This window comes from Lissotriton helveticus, chromosome 7 (genome assembly GCF_964261635.1).
Source record: "Lissotriton helveticus chromosome 7, aLisHel1.1, whole genome shotgun sequence".
Taxonomy (NCBI): domain Eukaryota; kingdom Metazoa; phylum Chordata; class Amphibia; order Caudata; family Salamandridae; genus Lissotriton; species Lissotriton helveticus.
In genome coordinates this window covers 1,743,771,469-1,743,783,721 of record NC_136068.1, presented here as the reverse complement: position 1 = coordinate 1,743,783,721, position 12,253 = coordinate 1,743,771,469, and the positions used below count along the sequence as shown (strand labels likewise).

The following is a 12,253-nucleotide window of genomic DNA, read 5'->3' as shown; positions in this document are numbered from 1 at the left end:
ATGAGGAGCCAATGCCGGGTTTGGTCCCATTACAGCAATTAGCAGTGAGGTGTAGAAGTACGAGATTGACGCCAGATCCGCACACATGTGGCCTACTGAGAACGTGGCTTTAATCAGTGAACCCTAACCACAGGACAAGATGAGTCTTGCCTCCCCCCCTTTTATGCCGATACTAGAATTAACTCCAAAACATGGCTCTGGTTTGGCCGGCACGAACACGCTCAGGTTTTCTCAGTTGTATATGTGTAGGGGTTACCTTCGCACTCGGAGAGAAGGTTAGCACTCCCCTTGACAAGGATGGAAGAGGTCCTAGTGGCCTTTACAACACATATACGGTTTACTTTGTGGCGTCTAACCATGTTTTCTCACCACGCTTCTATGTTCAGGGCAGGGCAACAGAAAGTCCCGGGGCAGACCTGAGCAGCCGTGGCGCCGGTGGCCCCCCCTCCCCTCCCCTTTTGTATCGCTTTGTTCGCCCTAAGTGTGGCAGGGTAGGCTCAGACATGAGTCCCTTGCTCACTTGGCCACTGGATTCAAGATAGCCTGGCTGATGAGGATTATGAATCCGAAACCGGTCCCAGGATGCTTGTTTCCGGTCCAGGGAATACATGGCTTGGCAGTTCGGGCTGGACTGTTCCCATGAGGCATAGGGTCAGACTGATTTGCATATAGCCATGTCTGAACTGGGGTGGCCGAGTGAGCTAAAGAATGGGAATGGATTAAACCCAGATCAGTTGACTGGGGGTGAGTGTTTGATTTGCTCAAACGCTCCGTCCATCATCCCCTTTTGTATAGCTTTGTTCGCCCTAAGTGTGGCAGGGTATGCTCAGACGTGAGTCCCTTGCTGACTTGGCCACTGGATTCAAGATAGCCTGGCTGATGAGGATTATGAATCCGAAACCGGTCCCAGGATGCTTGTTTCCGGTCCAGGGAAGACATGGCTTGGCAGTTCGGGCTGGACTGTTCCCATGAGGCATAGGGTCAGACTGATTTGCATATAGCCATGTCTGAACTGGGGTGGCCGAGTGAGCTAAAGAATGGTGATGGATTAAACCCAGATCAGTTGACTGGGGGTGAGTGTTTGATTTGCTCAAACGCTCCGTCCATCATCCCCTTTTGTATCGCCCCCGTCCCCGAAGCGGCAGGGGTCGCGAGGGTCATTCCATTTGTAGTTATGCGTGCTTAGGAAGTGCGGACCTTACCTGACGGGGTCTGAGCGCTTCAGAAGAGGACAGATCTGATACATGCGAATATTACATGTGAACTAATTACAATAGGTATGTTGCATCATGTAATGGCATGGCTTACCGGCAAGAGCTGCCTGCCCTGGCGCTGGGGAAGCAGGTCCGAGTCGGGTCGCCGGCTTTACATCCTGCGAGGCAGGAGGCACAAGTGTCTACCGTGCGTGTACAAAGTACAAGAGGTAGCAAGCGGTACATCACAGGAGGAAACGTGACATGTTTGCAGGTGTCATAAAGCGCAAGTATAGGTGTTTTCTGCATCAAACGGAGGACAGATGGCGATTGCCACTGCCCGCGCTTAGGGTAGCCTTTGCCTTTCTGTCCCTGCAGGCAGTGCAGTCACACAGGCCACTCAACCATTTGGCATCTGTGAGTGTCGCCTGGGACGGCATAGGCGCCTCGCCCGCGGTCACTCGGTAACAGGCCCCCGTTCCCTGCGAACGTCATTGTGCACCATCTGAAGGTATGCAGACACTATTTCGAGGCGGACTGGGGACAGGGTAAGCCCAAGACACGGCCACAGTTGTAGAAGGGGAGGTCACTTTTTCCTCCTTGATGAGCACGTGTAGTTTAGGCAGGTTCGTGCGCCATGCGTGTGGGGGGAGGTAGGTTTCACGTCTTGAGGGGGCCCGCATGTTCGCCGTGCGTGCCCGCTCCGGGATCCCACGTTTTCGCGGGGTCCGTTCGGTGTTAGCGACCATCCTGCGGGATCTTACGTTGGTCTAGCTAACGAGGGAGGATGGGTTCTGGGCTGGTGCTCAGACTGCTATTAAGTGCTCACCTCGACCCAGCGGTTCCCTCGCTCCGCGCGTCTCCCCGCGGGGAGATGAGTCAATCTCCTCTTATGTATGCTGCGCTGGCCGGGATGCCCTCACGTGTGTTGGTGTCTCTCCGGCGGCGTATTGCTATTTTAACGCGGGATTTCTGGATACTAGTTACCTTACCAGATCCCAAACTAAGTCGACTGAATCGTTGGTACCTGTCATTGAGTAAAAGGTAATCTAACAATAAGTCAATCAATTTAAGAACTTACACCACTCTAAATGACCACTGACCAAATTTAAGTTTCAAAGATTTAATATAAAGTCAAAGATAACTGAAGATACAAACTTCTCAAAATGAGATTCAGAAGATAAATTGGTATCACTATGAACATGAACTTTTTGAATAGTCTGAGTCTGAAAAACAGAATAATGAGTACAACTTCAAATAACATAAGCGTTGCCAAAATGGATACAAGTTGCAACCTCAAAGTCATTACAGAAAAGAAAATTAAGGTTAGTCTGTCCCTACACTATACTAAGTGACATCCCTACTTAACAAGATCTTTTACCCCTCTAGGTGTCAGCCGTGGTGACTTCATAAGAAGATCACGCACTTCTCTTTGTCTATTCTCTGATAATGGGTCTCTCCTGATCAGCCTATCTGCCTACCCATCCGCTTCCTTAGGCTCCCAAAATCATCTGCTCTACTCTCTCTCCCGGGTCGCTTTCCCTAATACCAAATCACATTTCCAATAAGAACGCCCCTTGGGACGCCCCTCACGTGGTACAGCTTTGCGCGGTAAACTCCATGATGGTACTCTTCAAGACCCTCGTTATAGTTGACCTTGGTTCCCAGGCTTCTTCTCCAGTGCGCTGATACCCCCTGAAATTCCTGGAAACTCCTACAGGCCTGCGCCAAGCGCCACTGAACAAAGCCCCTTTCATTCTAGCTGATTAAGACCCTCGCACCTGCATACAGTCCGTCCTGCAGTGGGCCTCAAATTCCAGACTCCACCATATCTATAGGTCGTAAAGCACGCTCGAAGCTCTGAGCTGGACACCTCTCGACTTCTCCTCTAACGAGCACATGGCACATCAAAGGAGATGACATTATCAGCACAGGCCTCCTTGATTTACATGAAGCGAGTCCCTGCACTCTAAAACATTAACTTGATTTAAACAACATTCTTAACTAGCATACGTTTCTAAAACAACACATCTATAAAACATATATTTCAAACTTAATTCGATAATACATTTGTGGAAGAACCAGGTTAACCCCATCTCACATTATTTTAGCAGCACATTTAGATTTGCTGTGAATTGCCCTAAGGCCTACACAATATACTGGATTTTCAGAGTTCTATTCAACTCTAACATGATTCCTTTAACATGAGAACATGAGGTTTTCATATTCATTCCAACATTTCTACATTAATCTCACACAGTTATGATTATTGTTACTCTACTTAAACATTCTATACACTTCACTACTGAATATAAGACACTCTGTGTATTTCACTTCTAAATATAAAACACTCGTGTGCAAAAGCTTGTTTAAACTTACTACATGCTTGTAAATATGGTGCACTTATACATTTTTCAGACTTGTGCTCTCCCAGCTATAATAACACCAGCCTGCTAGAGGTGAAGCGAACAGTGCCTCTATAGCCCGGCAGTTTTACTGAGTACGGTTACTTTTATTTTGCGAGGGTGAATATCCACACTTCTCTGAGGGAGTTAACACGTTTATTTGGAGAGTGCTGGCACTCTTCGAAGCTAGCAGGTGCTCTGGCCAAGGGACCTGCACTTCTAATTTGCAATTTCTAGCATGTGAAGAGAGGACCCTAAGTCTTTTATATAACTCACCCTTTGGACCTCGGGGACATCATGCAGAAAATTCAAGGGCTGAGGAGTGGCGAGTGCGTATGTTAGTTCAGCTCCTTGGCGGGTAACATCCAGCCCACTTCCTATGCCTGCGCCCTGCGCTGTGGCAGTCTGAGATCTTATTTCAGTTATCCTCCCGGAGCAGTACAAGCAGGGTAAGACCTGATTGCTAACGCTATCCAACAAGTGTTTTCTGCCATTTCTTCCTACTCTTGGGACCCCTTGTCCTTGCCTATCGACTGAAGGCTCTCCCCCCTTTCTGTTGACCCCTCACAGACTAACATTAGCAGGCAATGGCGGCCTTGGCACAGTGGGCCGTCGGCGGGGGGGGGGGGTAGCAGGCGCTACAGGCTCCTTCCCTTGCGGCCTCACATTGCATGCGCCACATTCCGGTCACGCACCTGCCGGAAGTGGCACTTTCGCCCTGTTGTGGTATTTATACTAGTGTTGCTCTTCCTGAATTACTTTAACTACTAGCCAAGGCTTTGTAGGAGCGGTTTCTAAATTGGCCAATGTGTGGTTGCACATTTCATGAAATGTTTGTCGGGAACGCAAGGCAAGGGCCAAGGGACATTTGCGTCAGCCATTTTTGGCTAGTGGGAGTGGCATGTGCGTCAGTAGACCTGCGTGCCTGCATGGGGGCGCTACTGCGCCTGTGCCCCTCGAACGCCACAGTCACAGTGTTGGGACTGAACTTATTTGTGATTCCTCTTTGGCGGTCGCGCGGGCGGGTTCCAGCCCTTGCTTGCGGCCGCCGCGCTGCCACTGTACTAGGCTGTGGCTTATGGGCTTTTTGCGCACTGCCCGGTTGGATGCGTACGTGGTCCCTTCGCAGTGCAGGTAGGTGCCCGGGTGACATAGCCTTTCAGGAGCACAGTGCGGTAGATACATCTGTCTGGTGACAAATTTGGTAAGAGGATCCTTTTTCGACTTTCTAGAATGAAGGTAATTCAGTGGCCTCAGTGGCGCATGGCTGCCAGGGAGGCAAGTCTTTATAGGTACTTACAAGCAGCAAGCCAGAGTCCGGAAGGCTACTTGGAGTGGGCATGGCAGCGTTTAGGCACTCATCTTTAATGGAGGTGCTGGGGCCTCACTGCGAAGCGGTCGACTTTGTTGCAGGGGAAGCATGTGCAAGTCTTGCCTTGCCTCTACTCATCCCGCAACAGTGGGCATACATGTACAATATCTTTTATGCCTTCTTACAGCGCAGACTTTTACAGATTGTGTCAGTGCGCGCCACAACTTGTACAGAACCGATACGTGAGAGCATTATATGCGAACACATTTCTAGCTAGATACAGACCTGTTCTCCTGAGCATACATTACACAAGTTAGCATACGGGGCTTTACAGGAGGAAAGGGTCAGGCGTGCATGCTTCTAGAGCGACTAAGTGCAAGTAGTGGGGTGTTTTAAGATTAGAAGATAAGTGCGCAGTTTCAGTAGAGGACCAAGCACAGGGAGAAGGTTAACATGTTGTTTGGGCAGTCTCTCAAACCACAAGAACACCCCAGGAGGACCCTCCAGAGCCAAGGAGGATATCATTTTCTATATTAAGAGGCTGCCTCCAGACAATAGCGAGGGCATGACAATTCATGCGGAGGTGGTCATGGGAGGATAAGTAATAAGTGCAGCAGACATCTTGACTTACCATTGGAATAAGTAATATAGTTTCTACCTATGTGAATGTATGTGGTCGACCTGCTTCTCGTTACTGTTAAACAGGCTTGCCCTTGGTTGGGTGCGGCAGTGAGGGCCTTGTCCCATTACAGTGAATTCATATTGTTATATGAGGGGGGACAGGGCTTTTTTAGGGAGGTTCTGTTTCAAATGCAGGAACCACTTGGAGAACCACTCTACCCACTTGGAGGGGCACCTGAGGTGTCATCAGGATAGGCACCATAGCAAACTGTCAATCGTGTGGGGCTGTGGGCGCAGCTGGGCGGTGCAAAGTTAACCAGAAGGGGTGTTGCATGTCCCCCTCAAGTCGCAATACAAGGGGCAGTTCCTTGGGCAGGCTCCTGCTTTATTCAGTGCGCAGATATTATGCATGCGTAGTTCAGGGCTTGGTCTATCACTTGAACTGCCCATTACATACGTCCACCAGCACCCACAAGTTTCAAGCATGCCCATTTCTCAAACGTCAGTGGAGGGCTAGCACCCCTGGGGGCTACCAAGCGAACTAGGGCAGGTGTCTTTCCACACCGAGGGTGACTTTGGACAACAGGTAGGGTTACCCGGGATAGTACTTCAGCAATTAGCGTGAGGGGATTTTCATGGGTCACCCAACAGGGGATGCAGTGCCTGCCTCTGTATTTTTCGACTTTGGTACATTGTCTATACAGGACAACTATTTCATTCAGGTAGCACCACATTGGTCCTTGTTTGCTATAAGAAGTTTATTGGGGCAGGGGAGAGACCCATACATACTTTTCACCGGCCTTTTCAAGACCCAGCATTACACAGGTTGGGTCTTGAAACATGCTTGTTAGTTACTGCCTCCAGGATAGCATAATGTTCCATTGCTTTGGGCCGGATGTACCAGGGAACCCCACAGCGATGGCGGGAGTCGAGCTGACCGCACTACAGTATGTTGGGGCATCCTCCTTCTGACATGCACTAAGGGTAGTTAAATGTATACAAGCGGCTAATTACCCCAAGCACATGTTCCAGCAGGCGACGCTTTTACATCCACCTGATAGGGCTTGTAGGAGGCAGTACAGCACTACGTGCAGCGAGTAGTTTTTGTAAATAGGCTATTGGAGTTTCTCATATAAGCTATTATGAAACTCTTTAATTGCTGTGCAAAAATTTACCTGGGCACCTTAAATTATACAATTTACAGATTTGCTGTCAGGGCTTCCTCCTGTGTCGCTCAAAGGGGAGGGGCCCTCACAATTTTTCCCGCTTAGTTGCGGGGGTACACACTGATCAATCTCGTAACCTAACACCCACTTTTGCTCGTTTACACCCAGTTGGGTGGTGGCTTTGCACGGTGGGCTCTTATCAGGAATTGGACACTCGGCTTCACGAACACGATTACGTGTGGTTGGCCTTCCCTGGCTTGCGCCGGAACAGCCTTGTGAATAAACTTGAGCAACCTATAGATTCTCTTGGAGCCCCTCCCCATCCCCTGGCCATCCACTTGGGGGGGTAACGACCTCACTTATTCGGAGGACTGTGTTATTGCAGAAGATGAAACTTGACCTGGGTGAAGTCTGCAGACGCTTTGTGTGAATGTGTGTGGTTGGGTCTCATTGGCATGCGCTGGAACAACCTATTGTATAGATTATAGGAAGTGCTATATGTCAGCAGTGGGGGCCCCTCCTCATCACTTGGTCATTCACCTGGGGGTAATGACCTCACGAACCTGGGAAGGTCTACACTAATGCTGTAGAGGTAAATGGACCCGGGGGAAATCTGCAGATTAGTGACAGAGGGGCATTGGTTTCATCAGGCATGTAATGATTCAGGACAGGATCAAAGGTCACTTTGTGGTTGATGGGGTTCATCTTTCACCAGTCGGTTTGGACTTGTTCCTCCTGGACCTACGAAAAGCTCTGCGGAGCAAGGGTTGCAGGTAATCTAGGTAGCGAAGTGGTGGGGGGCCCGGACGGCGACGGTGGCCACCGGCCGGGCTGTGGCGGAGCTACAGCGCGATCCGGAAGCAGAGAGGTGCAGCACTGTACTTCAGCGGGCACATAGGGGTGCCAGAGCCTAAAACCTGGAACCTCATGGGAGGTCCGGGAACCCGTGTCGGCGCCCCAGTAGTCCTTTGGGCGGTTGTGTGCCTGTGCAACCGGGGGTTTGCCTAGATACGCCCCCCAAGGGGCGTGAGTAGATGTATTACCATAATGTGCAGCATATGGGTGGTTCAGTTGACATGATGTGACTATGCGGCTGCCCGAGGCCACCCGGTGGCCATCAGGAGGCCGGGCCCGTAGTCGCAGAGGGCCTCCCCCGCCCCCTACCTTCTGTCATCCACTCCTTCACGGGCAGGTGGAGTCCCGGCGGGAGGGGGGCGGGCCATGACGCACATCCGGGGCGGGAGGCAGGGCGAGGGGTATTTAACTTCCCCTCGCCATCTTAGTAGCCTCTTTGCCGCTCCGGACGCCGCGCGTCGTACTTCAGGGACACTCTTTTCCCTCCCTACCTCTTACCCTGAGTGCCAGTTGGGGGGGGCACCTGTTGGAACTTTTAATGTGTACTTTTTTCATTGCAGGCGGAGTTACAGGGCGATCCGGAAGCAGAGAGGGAACCCGTGTCGGCGCCCCAGTAGTCCTTCCGGCGGTTGTGTGCCTGTGCAACCGGTGGTTTGCCTAGATACGCCCCGCAAGGGGCGTGAGTAGATGTATTACCATAATGGTGCAGCATATGGGTGGTTCGCCACGGCGCTGCTTGGCTCATCAGGCGGGCAGGTGGAGAGAATGTGGCCTGCCCTTGGATCGCCCGTAAGATAACCCACCATGATTACATAACATTGTATGTAATAAACCTGCAGCAACTTTCCCCAAACTAACACTGGTGTCTTGTGTGTTATTTGCGGGATGTTTGGTTATGTTGCGGTTGCGGGGGGTTCTGTTGACATGATGTGACTATGGCTGGTGGCACAGTCCATGGCTAAACACCAGACCGAGGCCAGCTGGACTCTGCATACAGGACCTCGCACTACCCTGCTCTGAAGTGATTACACGCCCCACTTTAAGCCTTAGGCAGCAGCCTTTCTATCTGGTTCTGCGCATGCGCAGGTTTCATGCCAAAACAACATGACATATTTATTTACTCACTCGCGGTAATAAACTCCTTCTCAGCGTGCTTCCTTCAAAGGGAGGATTCTCCACTCCCTGACCTTTTCCGTATAACTCAGGCTCTTAATCCCTCCAGGAGATTTGTTTGCTGCTCAGTGGATGTTTTCAATTTCACTAATAGCCTTTCCATGCACGGCGCCCAAATGAAGGCACTCTAATGCACGCCCGACGGTTCTGCTGCTGTGTGCAGCCCGGCCTCTGTGAACGCAGGATAATGCAGGCCCTGAATGGGCAGTCTGTCATTCGGCACTCGTGCACAGAGCCCATTGTCAGGAAGGAGCATGCGTAAATCACAGTGCCTGTCATTCAGCACTCGTGCATAGAGCCCATTGTCAGGAGCATGTGTAAATTACAGTGTCTGTCATACAGCACTCCTGGATCAAGCCCATTGTCAGGAGCATGCGTAAATAACACTGTCTGTCATTCAGCACTCGTGCATAGAGCCCATTGTCAAGAGCATGCCCAAATCATTTTGTCTGTCATGCAGCACTCGTGGATAGAGCCCATTGTCATAGGTATGTGTAAATAATAGTGTCTGTCATTTGGCACTCGTCCAGAGAGCTCATTGTCATGAGCATGCATAAATCACAGTATCTATCATTCAGCACTCGTCAATAGAGCCAATTGACAGAAGCATGTGTAAATTACAGTGTCTGTCATGCAGCACTCCTGGAAAGAGCCCATTGTCAGGAGCATGCGTAAATAACACTGTCTGTCATTCTGCACTCATGGAAAGAGCCCATTGTCATAAGTATGCATACATAACAGTGTCTGTCATTCGGCACCCATGGAAAGAGCCCATTGTCATGAGCATGCGTAAATCAGAGTGTCTATCAGTCAGCACTCGTCCATAAAGCCCATTGTCAGAAGCATGCGCAAATCATTGTGTCTGTCATGCAGCACTCGTGGATAGAGCCCATTGTCATGAGCATGCGTAAATCACAGTGCCTGTCATTCAGCACTCGTGCATAGAGCCCATTGTCAGGAGAATGTGTAAATAACACTGTCTGTCATTCAGCACTCGTGCATAAAGCCCATTGTCAGGAGCATGCAAAAATCACAGTGCCGGTCATTCAGCACTCGTGCATAGAGCCCATTGTCATGAGCATGCGTAAATCACAGTGCCTGTCATTCAGCACTCGTGCATAGAGTCCATTGTCAGGAGAATGTGTAAATTACAGGGTCTGTCATGCAGCACTCCTGGATAGAGCCCATTGTCAGGAGCATGCGTAAATAACACTGTCATTCAGCACTCGTGCATAGAGCCCATTGTCAGGAGGATGTGTAAATCACAGTGTCTGTCATTCGGCACTTGTGCACAGAGCCCATTGTCAGAAGAATGTGCCAAGCATAGTGTCTGTCATTCAGCACTCCTTGATAGAGCCCATTGTCATAAGTATGCGTGAATAACAGTGTCTGTCATTCGGCACTCGTCCATTAAGCCCATTGTCAGGAGCATGCGTAAATCATTGTGTCTGTCGTTCTGCACTCGTGCATAGAGCCCATTGTCATGTGCATGCTTAAATCAATGTGCCTGTCATTTAACTCTCATGCACAGAGCTCATTGTCATGTGCATGCGTAAATCCCAGCGTCTGTCATTCAACACTCGTGCATAGAGCCCATTGTCAGGAAGGAGCATGCGCAAATCACAGTGCCTGTCATTCAGCACTCGTGCATAGAGGCCATTGTCAGGAGCATGTGTAAATTACAGTGTCTGTCATTCAGCACTCCCGGCTGGAGCCCATTGTCTGGGGCATGCGTGAATCAAAGAGTCTGTGATTCAGCACTCGCGGCTAGAGGCCATTGTCAGAAGTATGCGTAAATAACAGTGTCTGTCATTCAGCACTCGCGGATAGAGACCATTGTCTGGGGCATGCGTAAATCAAAGTGTCTGTCATTCAGCACTCCTCCATAGAGCCCATTGTCATGTGCATGCGTAAATCAAAGTGTCTGTCATTCAGCACTCCTCCATAGAGCCCATTGTCATGTGCATGCGTAAATCAAAGTGTCTGTCATTCAGCACTCGCGGATAGAGCCCATTGTCTGGGGCATGCGTAAATAACAGCGTCTGTCATTCAGTACTCCAGGATAGAGTCCATTGTCTGGGGCATGCGTAAATAACAGCGTCTGTCATTCAGTACTCCAGGATAGAGTCCATTGTCTGGGGCATGCGTAAATCATGCACACAGACTCGGACATAGAACAAACAATAAAACCTTATAAATAAATAAATAAAGTGTTGGCCTATGCAGAGTCTGGGTAACATCAACGTGCCTGGCTCTGTGCTGTATATATGATTCTACACAACTCTGCCTCATCAGCAAAGATGAAAGCATTGCTGCTCAGCGTTAATAGCTACACTTTTATGTTTATAATTTATCTGCACTTTAATCTTACTTTACTGCGTTTTTGATGTTCTCTGTAAAGGATTAAGTTACTCTCGAGTTCTTGTCCGAGCTATATAAATATTTCAATAAATACATTATTAACGACGGTTATATTGTGAATTAAAAATGAAAACATATATGATCAAATTATCCACCCACTGGAGGTGTCCTACACACCTACTGCAACCTTGAAGCTATACCATAACATTCTGTCTAATTACGTATTATTTTCACCAGTTTTGAGTACATTTGAAGAGTTGATCTCCAATCCACATGCGATGAAATTGAAACAGTCACACTGGGTGCTGCTATGTATCAAATCTCTTTGCATTGATTCTAGTTTCCAGTTTCACATTTTTATGCTTCTTATCCAAAAATGTCAGTAGATTAGTTTGACAAATTATATTCGCATACATGAATGAGTACTCAATTAAAAAATAACTTCTGTCTGTTCAGAAACTGTGCAATGTTCTTTTTAATAGTGAACTTCAAAATATTGCTTCAAATTGTTATTCGTGAATATAAAGGGAGAGGAGTCGGCCTAACGGCTAGGGCGGTCGCCCTCGAATCTGGGGAACCGGGTTCCAGTCTCGGCAATGATGCTGAACATCCTGTGATTGTGGGCAAATCACTTAATCTCCCCGTGCCTAACAAACATTATTGTTTCCTCATGTAATGCAACTGGTGCTATCTAAAGGGGTTTGATACCCGATTCGGGTCATGTTCGTGTTGTATAAAACTCAAAACAAAAAAAATGGAGAAATTGTATTTCAGGAACACCTCCTCTCTTTGACAAGCCAGAGTGCACCTCACCTGTACGTTCATAAGGCTGTGGCTACTGGGCCACTGCTCACATTTGAAAGCAGATATCTTTACTCCCTTGAAGTTGTAGTAATGAGGTATACACAATGAGTAGGTTCAAGCAGGATTTATTGATAAGAAGGACAGCTTAAACAACCACAGCTGCAAAGAGATGTCTTCATCATATCCAGCTCAGCAACAGATGAGATTCAAAGGAAAACATTCTAAAGGCTTAACACTCTACTCAGTGACATAGTGAAATTCCAGAAAGCATGAGGAAATGGATTACCACACACCTCCTACCTACATTAGAAATCAGGTTCTAATGTAATCTTTAAACTTTGAAGGAGCACATTTAATACGCTC

General features: G+C 48.7%; 1 pseudogene; it reads left to right on the top strand.

Moving 5' to 3' along the window:
• The first annotated feature begins 266 nt into the window (after nt 1-266).
• Nucleotides 267-367, top strand: LOC144771289 (U6atac minor spliceosomal RNA; annotated as a pseudogene).
• Nucleotides 368-12,253: the final 11,886 nt, after the last annotated feature.